At 44.2% G+C, this 14,095-nt stretch overlaps 1 long non-coding RNA gene across 1 annotated transcript in view; it reads left to right on the top strand.

Moving 5' to 3' along the window:
* LOC116150842 (uncharacterized) overlaps nt 1-14,095 on the top strand; it is a 253,084-nt gene that overhangs the window by 98,015 nt on the left and 140,974 nt on the right. Inside the window, exon 4 of the long non-coding RNA XR_010379274.1 lies at nt 5,799-5,901. This is a non-coding gene — a long non-coding RNA (uncharacterized LOC116150842). The remainder of the gene's footprint in view (nt 1-5,798; nt 5,902-14,095) is intronic.

The following is a 14,095-nucleotide window of genomic DNA, read 5'->3' as shown; positions in this document are numbered from 1 at the left end:
GTGTTGACCAGATCTGCTATGTCAACATTTGATTTGCCTTTATTCCTCGCTATAAACAGTGATTAGTAGTTTTTTTTTTTTTTTTTTTTTTTTTTTTTTGAGTCCACATAGAGGAGTGACTTAAATTCAGCCTTGATTTTCAGCTTGAAAAAGAGAGCAAAATTACAGCCTTACTTTGGGGAAAATGAAAGATAAAGACAGGCAGACCACTTCCAGATGATGCACACTCTCCTCACCGACCCATCTACTTCAAAAGTGCTAGCGTAGCAGAGGGTTCCTTTGAGGGCTGGGTTGGAGGAGCCCCTTTACTCAATTTATTTACTTACCTGTTTCCTTGAGGACAGCACAGAGTACGAGTCATCTTTGTAGACTCTGTCTCCAGCACTTAATACACAATAAATGACTCTTTTTTTTAACTCAGCACATTTTAAGAGCTGTTCTTGTGAGCATCTTCTGATTTAAGCGCTTGCTAGGAGTGCAGCCTCTACTGACGAGTTGGGCGGCCCTTGAAATCGAGTGTTGAGGAGGGAGACGCTGAGGGAGAAGAGGCGACTGCAAAGGAGGCAGGGGGAGGAGCTGGAGGTAGCACGGGGACTGGGGAGAGAAGGATGGGCGTGTGAACCAGGGCAGGGGAGCGCGCGGATGCACACGGAGGGCAGGAGCGGGTTCAAAGGCTCACACAAACAGCAGGCAGGACAGTCAGCCCTGGTCGTTCATTTATCAAACAGAGTCCGGGGAGGGCGTAGCTCGGGGGTACAGCACGTGCTTACTGTGCAGGCGGTCCTGGGTTCAGTCCTCAGTACTTCTGTTAAAAATGAATAAATAAACGTAATTACCACCTCCCCTCCCCACAAAATGTGGAGGGTGGGGTTAGGTGAGGAAGAGAGGAGTCAAATGCCAATCCCGTGTTCCCTCCCATCCAGGGTGACAGGGCGATGCTTTCTGTCAGTCACACAGCAGGAGGGCGTACTCTCCAGCGCTCAGGACAGATAGCAATGAGATGTCCAGAGCTGACTTCATAGGTGAGTCCTCAGGACAGGTGACAACGTCTGGGGAAATTGGTGACTCACCAGGTTGTAGAAGCCGGTGACCGTGAAAGGAGGACCAGGGGTGGTTCAGAACAGAATGCTGCAGAGCTGTGTCATTTCAGAGGGTTTGGACATCTTGGTGAGCCAGAGGTGAATGGAAGGCACATCCACGAGAGAGTGAAATGACCAGAGCCCCACTATGTATGAAAATAGGTAAAAGACAGATTTCTTCTATGTAGGACAGGGGACCGTATTCAATGTCTTGTAATAGCCTTGAATGAAAAAGAATGTGAAAACGAATATACATGTGTATATGCATGACTGGGACGTTGTCCACAAGAAACTGACACGTTGTAGCTGACTGTACCTCCGTAAAATAAAATAGAAAAGCACCCTAAAAATAAAAAGGGGAGAAAGGAATGGAGCCATCAGGGAAGAAAGGAGAAAATGAGGGGACACAAAGCTGAGCGAAAGGATGCCAGTGTCATACTCAGCAACTGCTTCAAATATACCCTGAGGACCAAAATGTGTGTGCTTTTTTTCATTTATTTCATTATAGTACTATTTGCATACAATAAAAGCCCATTTAAGTGTTTGCTTTTGTGAGATGGAGAAGTGTGCCCTGCTGTTCAGCACCACTGTCAAGATGATTCCATTAGCACTCCTGCTCCCCCTGCCCAAAGATGCTCCTTGAAGCATCCCTTCAACCTGTCTCCCCACCACCGGTGATCTCTTCACTGTCCATATGGTCTTGTCTTTGCAAACATATTACGTAAATGCAACTATGCAGTGTTTATTTAGTCTTTGAATCTGGCTTCTTCCCTCAGCATCATACGTATCAGATTGGTCCATGCTATTGCATAATGTTAGTAGTTCCTTCTGCTTTATTCCGGCTGTAGTATGAATGCATCAGTGTTTATGTATGCATCTCCTGGATGAGGGGCATGTGGACTATGTCTGGTTTTTTGTCTCTTAATTACAGAAATATGGTTGGTGTCCAGTGCAGAAGATGCTTTCGTGAAGTGGCTGAGATGACAGCCAGACATGGGAGTTGTGTGGAGAAGTTGTCAATTATAGATTAATATTTCATGAAACTTGCCTGTGGAGTAAGGGATAGCCAGAAATCTGTAGTTCCAGTGAGAAATAGGGTAAAATGAAGATTCTGTTAGATTTATTATAGGAAGATAAGAGGTGTTTGGACATACGGATATTCTGAGGGCAAATACAGGGTTTATAGTTTCTTATTCTGTTTCATTTTGTTTTTTGGGGGGGTTTATATATATATATAAAATTTTGCTTTTACATTGTTGCTGAACTCAGATTTAGCTGATTGCTGCTCAAAATTCAATAATCAAGAAGCAAGTGTCAGTATAAAGGAAAGTTGCTTTAATCAGAAAAGCCAGCAATCTGGGGAGAAGGTGGACTCATGTCCCGAGACCACCTGTACAGATTCTGCTCAGTCATGACAGTTTTTAAAGGAAACAGAGGAAAGAATCTCAGTGAATCATCAAGGGAGGCAGCCAAGCTCTGTGTCACTTTGCATTGTGTGTGGGCTGTCTGACTTCATGGTCTTTCTTCAGATGTGATCATGTACGAATGGTCTGCTTACAGGATTTCTAACTGGGCTGCTGAGGTAGAAAGCTAGTCATTCTTTACTTAGCTCTTCCTTCCTATGTCTTTTAATCTAGGGGAAGAGTCAACAGGTCAGGGAAGGCATGGTGTGCATTTAGTAGAGCATGAATCAGGAGTTAGGTTCAATGTTACCTAGCCATCTCATTTTTATAAATCAGGTTTAAGGGGGACAGAAATAGACAAAGAGGAGGGGGACAAGAGGGCTGCTCGCAACGTGATACATACTCACCTGAAAGACAGATTTAGTAGTCAGCTAAATCGTCATCTAAAGACAGCAGGGCTCGCGGGAGAATCGTGGGGAGTGTTTGTCTCAAAGCCCTTTGAACTTTGTAACCTGGATGATAACAAAAATAAATACAATTATATCAAAACCGCTGGCAAATGAAAAAGACACGTACAGTGCTAATTTTAAAAGGATGCCAGGATGAGTGTAGAATATTGTCTTAAAGTTAAGAATGATAGCTTGATGAGGGGGAGTGTACAGAAGGTTTTAGAAGATAAGGAAAAATGCACCAGAGTCAGGGAGAAACAGGTAATTAGTGTGTCCAAGATGGGGGAATGGCTGGCCACGTGGGCCAGAAAGAGAATACAGAGTGAGTGGGGATTGTGTACCTCTGTCTTTTTTCCTGTGTGCTTGACGGTTTCAGCTGTGTTCCTGTACTTTGCATTCCATGGCTGTGACTGGCTGATATGAAACATTAATCTCTGGTGTAAAATTTATATGAACCAGTGCAACTTTCACATTCTACTGACTCCGTTCCTCCAATGAGCAGTGGCGTACAAGCCAATTTTTGATACAGAAATAGGCGTGTATCACTAGAAAGAATGATCTCAAAGGTACAGGAGGGAAAAGCTTGCAGAAGGGAGGTCCCAAATAATTTAGGATCAGAGAGAGACCCCATACCAGTAGTTGTGATTAGTTCCTTACCCCTAAACTCTTATTCGGAGTTCCTCAGGTCTACTCCATTTTACAAAAGGATCATATTCAGTAACTTACAGACGTCAATTTTAGTTCCCACGGTTAATAGGCAACATTTTCAGTTGCTGAAATCGTTATCTACTGTTTCTCCGCGTTTTCGGTCCATAGCTCATAACAGCCGGGAATGCAGTGTCACACTGTAGGGATGTGTTGGGTGCATCGTAATGTGGTGAGTGTAAAAGCTATCAGCAGGTGACTTCTTTACAGTCCCTTCTAAATGAAACGAGAGAAGGATTCTGTTTCCTTCACTTCGAATTCTAGCACTGGCCCCCTATCTGGCCTGAGAAGGTGATGTAATGAGAGCTTAGGAGATGAAGGAAGGGAAGGAGGGAGGGAGGGTTGCTGCACCTCACACCTCGTGGTACAGAATCTGAAACAACAGCCCAGATGGCCTGTGTGCTCATTGTATCTGGAGACACACTGGCCTCCGCTCTGAACTTTGGTCTCCTTAATTGTTAACAAAAGAGAGAGAGATGGGGTGGGTGGAGAGAAAGACAGAGAAACTGACCTACCTGTACAGATATGAGGATTCCAAAAACGCATGTGAAATGGTTAGCATGAGGGGGTGGTGCAAAAATGAAAGGTACTGTTAGCGAGAGTAACGAGAAAATGCAGCAGTAGGTGCACTAGATGTTGGAGATGAACGGAGCTGTAGGGAGGGACACTCTCTCTCTTGCCCTCATATAATTTCCCTGTCTCAACCCCTTGCTGGCTCTTTGCCGTGCTGTAGCAGTGGAGTTCCTAGATGTGTGTTTAACATCAATCGTGGCAGTGGTTGGCGACCGAGGGCTCTTCCCCCAGGAGACATCTGGAGCCCTTGTTGGCTGCCATGACTGGGTGGTAGAGATGTTACTGGCATCTAGTGGGTGGAGTCCAGGGTCGCTGCCAAACATGTTACAACGCACAGGGTATGTCCCCAAAACAGAGCAGAATCCGGTCCCAAACATTAATAGCGCCAATGCCGAGAAATCCCTGAATTATGATGATCTAGAGACCTCTGTTTGCAGAAAGGACACATTTTGCAAGTGAAGGTCTTCCGACAGGGACACGAATAATCTGTAGACATACTCAAAGCATAGACTATGAGTAGACTCAACGTATTAGTTGGGAAAAGGAATCAAGGAATGAAACAGAAACTTTCTCAAATAATTTTGTCCCCATCTCTAATAGATCTCTAATAGATGTTGTATTAGTTGTGTAAATAGTAAGGCAAGGTGGGAGAGTTCTAGTCTGCTAGGGGATTGTAGTAAAAGCTAGAGATCGACTATTCAGGCACCCGATGAAGCAGATGCGATACACTAAAGTGGAACCTGCAAGAGACTGTAAATCAAACACTGGTCTTTCAGAGAAGGACTTAACCACCTTTACGCACAGAATCCTGTTAGTGATGTTAATACTCAGCTTTAATCTCATAGGCAGTGGGTGAGTATCAACGGGAGAATGATTTCATTTACAATAAATGGTCAAAGTTCTGGGTCATAAAACACAGTCTGGGTCATAAAAACACACGTCAAAGGAAAAATGTGGCTTAATTTATTACTTCAATTTTCTGCCCGAATTTCCCTGGCTGTTGCTCTTTTTATTAATTTTATGATTTGGGGGTTTATTTATAAGCAGAATGCTGTCCCCAAATGGATGAACCTGTTTACTAGTAAATCAGTGAACGGTAAACACTGCTATAAAATAAATCAGGTAGTTGTGAGCCATCAAAAATGAAGAAGAATTCTAGATCTCCCAGGAGAGCATTTTGGTAGGTTACATCAGCTAACTCCAATCCTGCACCCGTGAGTCAGGAACGATGGTCGGTTTATGAGCCTTGCAGAGCACACGTTTTCTTTCTCCTGCTCAGCCCAGCTCTCTCGTAATAAATAGCTAATTGGTTTTGTCCTGTTTCACTCATTCTACATTACTCTTTGCAATAATCACATTTAGATCCGTAGGTTTATGGTTTCCTTTATTATGAACTTTTCACTAGTTTAACCCCTCATCTTTCCTTTCTTAGTCATAGAACACACCCAAAATAATGACAACAAACTCAGCACAGGTATTTCTGCTTTTTTGTACTACAATTCCTTTGTTATATTTATTACCGTTAATTATTTCCTTAATCCTGTAAATGTGCTTAACATCTAAAAGTACATTGTTTTTTCCTTCCACAGAGGACTCCCTAGGAAATTCCCGATACAGAGCAACAACTCCGCTTCAGAGAGTCCCGTGAAAAGCTGCGTCAACGAAATCCGAGGAGAATCGTCCTTGAAAAAGGTGAGGACGCGTCTTGTAGAAAGAATTCGCCAAATTTTTGTGCAAAGTTTCTACCATGTACTACACACAACACATAGATAAAAAGTCAGATAAAATGAAATGTGCCTTAAAATTAAAGTGAAAAGGAATTGCAACGTTTTCGATAAGAATGCATAACATTTTGCAGATGTTCGTGGTATTTCTAAGCAAATATAGTTTCTGTACCTTAATGATCATCAAACTAGCGTATGCTTTTATTTATCAGCCTTTCACGCTTTCTCTTTTTCTTTCTGCTCGTGAGACTCTCTAAAGACCCACTCGGAAAATACTTGTTTTTCCTCCAGTTGGCTCTGAGCTTGTCTGATTCATACACTGAACTACCCAGGGAAGAAACGGTCCCCCAGCTAGACACGCTTTCAGTGCCTTCCCGTGCAGATAACGCTGCTGCGTTTGGCTCCGGAGGGGCATGCCATGCCTGTTTCATGTGTTAAGAATGTTGTCTGGGGTCACTGATTTGGACACCTGAGGGAGCATGTGATCGTCGCATAAAGGGTCGGGGAAGAGCCCTGTGGGGTCCCTGGGGCCGCCCCCTTTTCCCACCATGCACCTTGTCAGGACGAATGAAGACGCCTCCCCCGGCTGGGCAGCCCTGCAGGGCTCGGATGCCTCTCGGGCGCCTCAGCGCACCAAGTAGAGAGCCCTGCTGAGTAGACGTGCTGCCTGCAACATGGGGGACGTGAACAGGTAGTACAAGACACAGGCAAAGAGTAACTTGCGGTGCCTCTGGGTCACACCTGTTACTTCCTGTCTGGCTGTGTCTTACACAGTTACATGCTTTAATTAAATACCTGATTTGCTCTTCCTGAAGTGGTAGGGCGTGTTGGCCATAGCGCTTAAGCATCTCACTGGCTACCTATGTTGTTGAACATCAGCGTGGGTCTAGGTAAAGTCAGAGAAGGCGGGGACATTCCAGAGGTGTCCAGGGCTCTTCGCCAAGGGACGAGGTTGTGGCTGTCTCCCTTCCAGAAGCTGTTAGGCACGTTTCTGTTGTATGCGGAATTGCTAGAACACGTTTGGTGGCGGATAATACTGAAAATGTGTGTATGAAGACACAGGTTTTCCGGAGAGCAGAGAGGCAAGGAGTTTGACAGGCGTGTTTGTTTTGAATAGCTGTTACCCATTCACCCATCGCACTCTCTTGACTAGAGCATCCTGGCTTCTTTTAGGGCGATGACAGGCTGAGACAGCCCCCTTAGCCTTCATGGCATCCCAAGGATGCGAATGCATAACCTAAATGAGGGCAGTTGGCTCTCTCTTTAGGGACTTTGGATATTAAACAGTAGATAAAGAAGGGCTGCCGGGGACTCATGGCAGTAGTGGTACCCAAGTGAAGCAGTCCACCAGCCCCTGCCGCCTGCATCTTAGAGATGCCTTCCTTGTCAGGGCTTGGCTCTCATTCTCTCTGACCTTATTTTTGTTTCTTTGTTTTTATTTACTTAAGAAAAAAAAATTTTTATCCCCGTAAGTTAGCTAGCATTGGTTTGTTTCCGGGGGACCAATACTCCAAAATTGACAGTGCCCATCACCGATTTCAAAGAATCACAGTTAGTGAATATGAATGACTTTCAATCTGTTTTCAATCTGGTTGGAAACACTGGACTGTCCATTTTCTGTTTGTACATTTTTCATCATCAAGGGGGCCCAGTGCAGAATTTTCTTCTTATAAAACTTGTATTTATAATGGGGATTGCATGAATAACTGTGAAGGTTTAAGATGAAAATTAGACCACTTAGTAAGTACAGCTTCTTCCAACAAATGACTCAAAACAACAGACGCCGAGGAGCTGTCTTTCACACTGTAGGGTTCATTTCGCGTGGGGAACCAGCTGTGGTGATGGGCAGTATTAGTATTCCTGTCTCCGAGTCCCCCCGGTGGAATGAGGTAGGGCTGGCTCTGCATTCAGTCAGAGGCAGAATAACAGGCATTCTAGTAACAGGACGGATAGGAACGATTACGGGCAAACTCACTGCGACACATTGTAAATGAGGCCATAGTGGTCGAGACCAAAACTGATGGGGCCATCACCTCGGGTAGAAATTGAATCCGAAAGTCCCTGTGTGGGCATACATCAGCACGCTGTCAAGAATTAAAAGAAGAGATGGATGATTGATTAAGTTTGTCAATAGCCTGTGACGGCTGACTTCTCTGCAAACCAATTTAATGACTGCCAAGTGAGTGGACTTGACTGGTAAGTGTGACTGTTCCGTACTGGGGTACTTTACTGGCTGTTTTTATGTTTTATCTTCCTCCTTCCCAACGTTCTGAACGTTAGGCCTTTTGGAGTTGCTCGTTGAATGTGAACAGGACCAACAGAAAACATAGGCACTGGTGAGAAAGCCCGGTGAACGATCATTCTTGGAGGTCGCCCCTTACAACCTGGGCTCTACACCAGCTTTCTTTGGGGGTTGAGTTAACAGTTGTGCCAGAAAAAGCTACAGTCCTCAACTTGTCGGCTCTTCCTTTATGATGAAGGATCGGAGAGAAAATTCCAAAAAACTGCCTGGGTCACCATCAGAAGAAACAGGGATTGAAATCTAAGAAAAACAGAACGTTAAATGTTTCAGCTGCTCTTAAGTGTAGGGCCCCTGGGTCATCTCCAAGAAATCCTTGCCCAAAGGCAATGAGATAACCAGCTGAAAGCGTCCAAGGGCAAAGCCGAGCTGACTGTGTATTCGGATGGCTGGCTACGGATCAGTGGGTTATGATTCGTGGCCCGTGGAGGTGCTTTGTGTTGGGGCTCACAGCCTTAGAACATATGTTCTCCCATAGTCAGCAGCAGAAGGAACAGTTCAGGTCAATTAAAAAACAAAGACGAAAACCTGTGATTAGGCACGTGTCCACTTAAGAAAACTAATCTAGGCTGATGCTTATTCCCTGTTTCCATTTTGTGGCTGTTCAGGGTTAAATCTCAAACTTCCTCAGATTCTCGCGCCGTGAAAACTAACGTCTCATCGTCTGCTATTTTATTTTTAACTACAATACCCACGACTCCAGTGAGCTATGAATCAATTTGTTTGCATTTCCTCAAATTGACAGCCCTGTCTTGATTAATGTCTAGGGTACCCATTTTCTTTAGAGTGTACCTGTCAAACTTTCAGGTTTGTATGAATCATCTGAAAAAGTCTTTAAAATGCAGATTCTAAGTCAGTGGTTCTGGCGCCTGGCCTGGGATTGGGTGTTTCACACGAGACCCCAGGTGACGTTGCTTCAGTTCCTTGGAGTAGCAGGCTTAGGTCTTTTTCTGCAAAGCACCACACAGTAAACATTTCAGGCTTTATGACCCAGAAGCAGCCAGAGACAATGCAGAAGCAAACATGGCTGTATTTCAATCAGGTTTCGTTATAGGCACTAAGACTTTGAATTTCACAGAATTTTCACATGTCACAAAATATTCTTTTTAATTTCTCCCAAACGTTTGAAAATGCAAAGAAAAAAAAATTTAAATCCTCAGTTCTTGCAGTGTATAAAAGCAAACACTGGGCCAGGTTTGGCCTGGGGCCATCATCCGTGGATGTCTGTTTTAAGTCAGCGTTGGGTCTTAGATTGAGTTGTCCGCAAGACACGGAACAAGCCTGAATAAGGAAGATGGCTTTCTGAGCCATCTGCAGCTGCGGCTTGTTCAGAGGAGTTCTCTGAAGGAGCAAAGGCAGGGAAACATTTCATGGACATTTAAAAAAGTATATTATCCTGGTGATCTGTCATGGGAGAGTAGACAGTGTGGCACATTGGAATTTCCACATGTTTATCTTAACTCCTAGGAATTATGTTTAGATTAGATGTCAACGATCTGTTGAATTGTTGTCTATTTAATATTATGGTGCAGTCAGTGGGACGTATCAAATGCAGATAGCAAGGTTTAATAGAAATCAATCATCGTCTAGTTATGGTGCGACGGGAGCTTTAGGACTTGACGGTGGTTCCTCCTCGTGCCGTATTTCCGTGTGTCCGTGCTGCCACTGCTATGACAAAATTAAACGTTGCATCCATCCTTATATTAACGTTTTGTCTCAGGCAGATACTTAGCTTGGGGACATCAGAAGGTCCCTGGTGTCCTGACAGTCTCCAACCCTGAGGATGTAGCCCTGTGAGCAGACCACGCCGGATTTCATTCCCTTGGCCTTGACTGTGGAACACCCTAGCTTTTCTCCCAAATGTAGCCGCGGAGAAGGGTGGCTTAATCCCGGAGGAGTAGAATCTGTGGCAATTACAGTCCTGGAATCCAGCAGAGAGAATGCCACTTCATCAAATCTCACAGCGTACATTGAAAGTTGTAGCTGCATTAAAAATACTGCTAAGAAAATGTTTCGAAATGTCACTTTGACCATGCCCATCTGTTGTAAGACACGCGCTAATTTCACACGCGGTGCTTAGAATCAACGAAATACAGCGTTTAAATCTCAGGTGCGTACTTAGGTGAGACCTGCATATTTCTACATTCATATCAGATGAGGGTAATGCTAATACTACATTTGGCTAGGAATGATTTTTGTTTTCATTTGCTTTCTTTCCTTCTCATAAATTATTTTCTGATGAGTAAACGGAATCTCAGACACATGGCATGTCTTACCTGAGGTTACTCAGATACCACGTTAGTGAGGGAATTCTAGCTGCTAAAACAAATCCAGACACGTGTGACGACCGCACATGTGATGGAAGTTCTTTCCTCAGTCCTGTAAAGATCACCACTGGTATTTCCCAAGCAGGAATCTGGGACCCACGGCCCTTGCTTCTTACGGAAACACGGTCGTCCATGTGGAGTTTCCAGGTTCTCCACGCCGTGGCTCCAAGCGGGGGGAAGTGGGAGTGTGGGGAGGCTCACGTGTAAGGTTGTCATGGTGTCAGGCGACAGTTCGCGGACACTCCTTACCCTGGAGCCCAGTCACTTGACCCCCCCCCCCCCCCGAAGGGGAAGTTGGGATGTGGGTCTCACCTTCTCTCAAGAGAAAGGTTACTTAGTACTGAAGCTAGGCTCCTTGAGGTTTCTTTCCTCCCTAACTGCGCCCTTTCTAATCTTTCTAATGTGTACACCCTCCACGTTCTACCCCAAAGGGAAAGACTACCAAGATCCAGGATTCAGGTGATAATCATCTTTCCCTGTCTTTCCACCCCTCTTTGTCCCTCTGTGCCTTCTTTTAATTTCAGGGCCAGGAGATGGGCAACTCTGAATTTCATTTCCTGCGAGTTTATGATAGCGCTCTGTAAATTATTCAGGGTAATATTTCTTCCCACGCTGGGAAGATTATCATTGTTTTAATCTCCTAGCCCATTGTATCAGCTAGTGGAACTTGTAATATTTGAGCACCTTGGAATTTTAGTGTCTCAGTTCCGACTTCAGTTTAAATTTGCATGAAGGGAGGAGCTGCTTTCGGAGGCTCTATACCCACGTTCCTGCATTCCATCCACACTTTAGGGTGAAAACCCACGACTGTGAGGGGGAAAAAGCCAAGCTGGAAGTAGCCAGGGCTAGAAGAAAGCTAGCTCATTTTAACAAGTGACTTGCAGAATAGATGAGCCTGGCAAAGATTCTAGAGTGATTTTGCCTTCCCCTTCCCTCTGCGGCCCTCTCTGAATTCATTGTATGTTTCTGATCCTGGGATGTGACTAAAAGCCCGTCACTGCCAGCTGGTGGGTAATCAGCCAGGCACGGAGGCAGGAGCTGCTCTCCGAGCTGTGGTTCGTTATTGAAACATCTCCATGAAGGGCCATCCAACAGTTTGGGCTTGTGCTCATCTCGTCCCTCTGTTGCTGTGATTTTTTTTTTTTAAATAATGAATCAATTATCCAGATATTGTAGGGCTGTGCACTACAGAGATGGTGTCTCTTCAGGGACCGCACGGACAAGTGTGCAATGCAAAGATGCAGGGAAAAAAGTACCAGTGTTGCTCTTACATACAGAAAACCTTAAAGCGTCCACCGAAAACTGTGGGAACTGATAAATGAATTCTGCAGAGCTGCAGGATTCAAAATCAGCTTGCAAAAATCAGTTGCTTTCTATACATTAATAATGCACACTCTGAAAAGGAAATTAAGAAAACAATCTCATTTAAAATAGCCTAGGGCTTGTCAGCCTCAGGTGGTGGAATCATGCGTGTCCACCATGTGGGCAGAAAGTTCCGGGCAAACGGGAAGGGCGGGTCAGTCTGTGAGAGCTCACGCATTGACCTGTGCGTCCGGTGACTTGACTTCTGTCATACTAGTTGTACTTTGCAGCTCATTTGTTGGAGGTTATAGACTGAGGGTCTTCTGGCATGGCTTAAAAGTGCTGTGTGAACCAGCTCTCTTTTAGTTTTGCTTTGCACTAATATATGCCAATTAGACATGTAAACAAGATTGATATGTGGGATTATGTAAGGATTATGGGGGAAAGCATGTTGAATATGCAAAGCAATGAAAAGTACCACTTGCTTTCGTTTTTAGTGTAGATAAACTACAAAACGAAAGAAATCTTTCAGAAAACAACCCGAAATTATTACCACGTGTAATCCTGTTCTGAGATAAATACATTCATTGCAGCATATTAATTTTTACTCCTTCAAACACTGTAGTAAAGTCGAATTTTACACCCCTTCTCAAGTGTGACAGTTTGTTTTGAATGTTGTAAAAATGCTCTCAAATTGTTTGGGAATTCTTCCCACTGAAGGCAGTCATAAGAGCTTAAGTGTTCCAATCCAAGCTTTCTGCTGATGTGAATGGTTTTTCTGGTTCATTCAAGCCTGTTAGAATACATCCCCCTCCTCCCTTTTTTCCCCGGTAAGATGACATCTGAAATTAGGGGAAGCTCATTTTATTAAACAAGACTCCACGTCGGTCACTTGTCTTGATCTCAGTGTTTTTAACCATAACCGCTAGTTCTTCCTTGAATATCTTCATTTAATCACTATTTATTGAGGCATTACATTGATTCCTTCTAATGAATCATCTTTTGCTATAGAAATTATCTAAGGTGTAGATTTCCTTGTTAAATTACATTTTCTTAGTAAACACTCAGCATTTTTACTTTGTTAAAGACATTGAATTGACCGTCTCGGACTGTCTGTCTTGCATGTCTCCCTGCTATGGATGGAATTTGATAGGGAAAAGCAGCAGTCACCGTTCAGGCACTGAGAGTACCTGCCTTGCAGTCAGTCAGAGGAGAGACACTGCTGATCAGCTGCAACAGCTCTGTCACTGAGTTTCTCCGTGTCCGCCTCCTAGGTCGTAGCTGGGGAGTCATGCTCCGTCCATTTATGCAACCCCCCCAAAAATGGGGGTGTATCATAAAATCATTTATTTTGCTCAGTTTCCCTTGTCGTTAAAATAGGTATTTGGGAAACCGTTCTCAACATTCTTTCGGGTGAGAACACAAATGTATTACTCCGTCTCCACGCAGTAAAGAGTATACTTGTACAATGTTTTGTGCTTGTATTTCATGATACTAAAATAGTGAAGTTAAAACTGGCAAAAAAAAAAAAGGAAATCCACAGAAATCTGAACAAGAGGCTGTAAATACACCTGAACGTCTCTGACATATTCATATTGTTGTGTGGGAGTGCTACCCTCTCAAAGTGCACATTGTAGCCGGCCCAAAGCAGACTATAGATACTTGGCAGAGTCAGCAGGGCATCTCCCTGGGTGCCTGAGTAATAATAACTTCAGCATCCATAATGCTTTGCAGTTTACATGGGTTTTTACCATGCGTATGGTAAGCATGTATTTCCATTTCTGTCGAACCATCCTACCTTCAGATACCTTGCCCAATGTCAGGTTCTGTGACAGTGTGTCACCTCTGTGGAGTTATAGACTATTTCCCATCGTTGAATCCTCACACAGACCCTGTGAGTTGGCATCTGAGATAAGGGATCCCTTCCGTGAATCCTAGAGGAACCCTCTCTGATGAGGAATCTATGTTCCACAGAAAAGAAGTAACCTTTCCAAGCCCAACTTGCTTAAAACTCCCACCCTGAGCGTTAAACTGGGACCTCTTCCCCCTAATTTGGTCATCTCTATGCAAGTAATCCCCACCAGTGAAACATGGTTTTAAAAGCATCCTTCCACGTAGAACTGAATTTTACCACCAAATCAGAACCTCCCTGTCAATACGCCAAGGGGGAAGATGGGTTTTTAAGGCAGAATATTCTCGGAAGTGATGATGGAGAAGGGTGAGACCGTCTGGTA

Source organism: Camelus dromedarius, chromosome X (assembly GCF_036321535.1).
Source record: "Camelus dromedarius isolate mCamDro1 chromosome X, mCamDro1.pat, whole genome shotgun sequence".
NCBI lineage: Eukaryota > Metazoa > Chordata > Mammalia > Artiodactyla > Camelidae > Camelus > Camelus dromedarius.
This window is presented reverse-complemented; position numbering and strand designations above follow the sequence as displayed.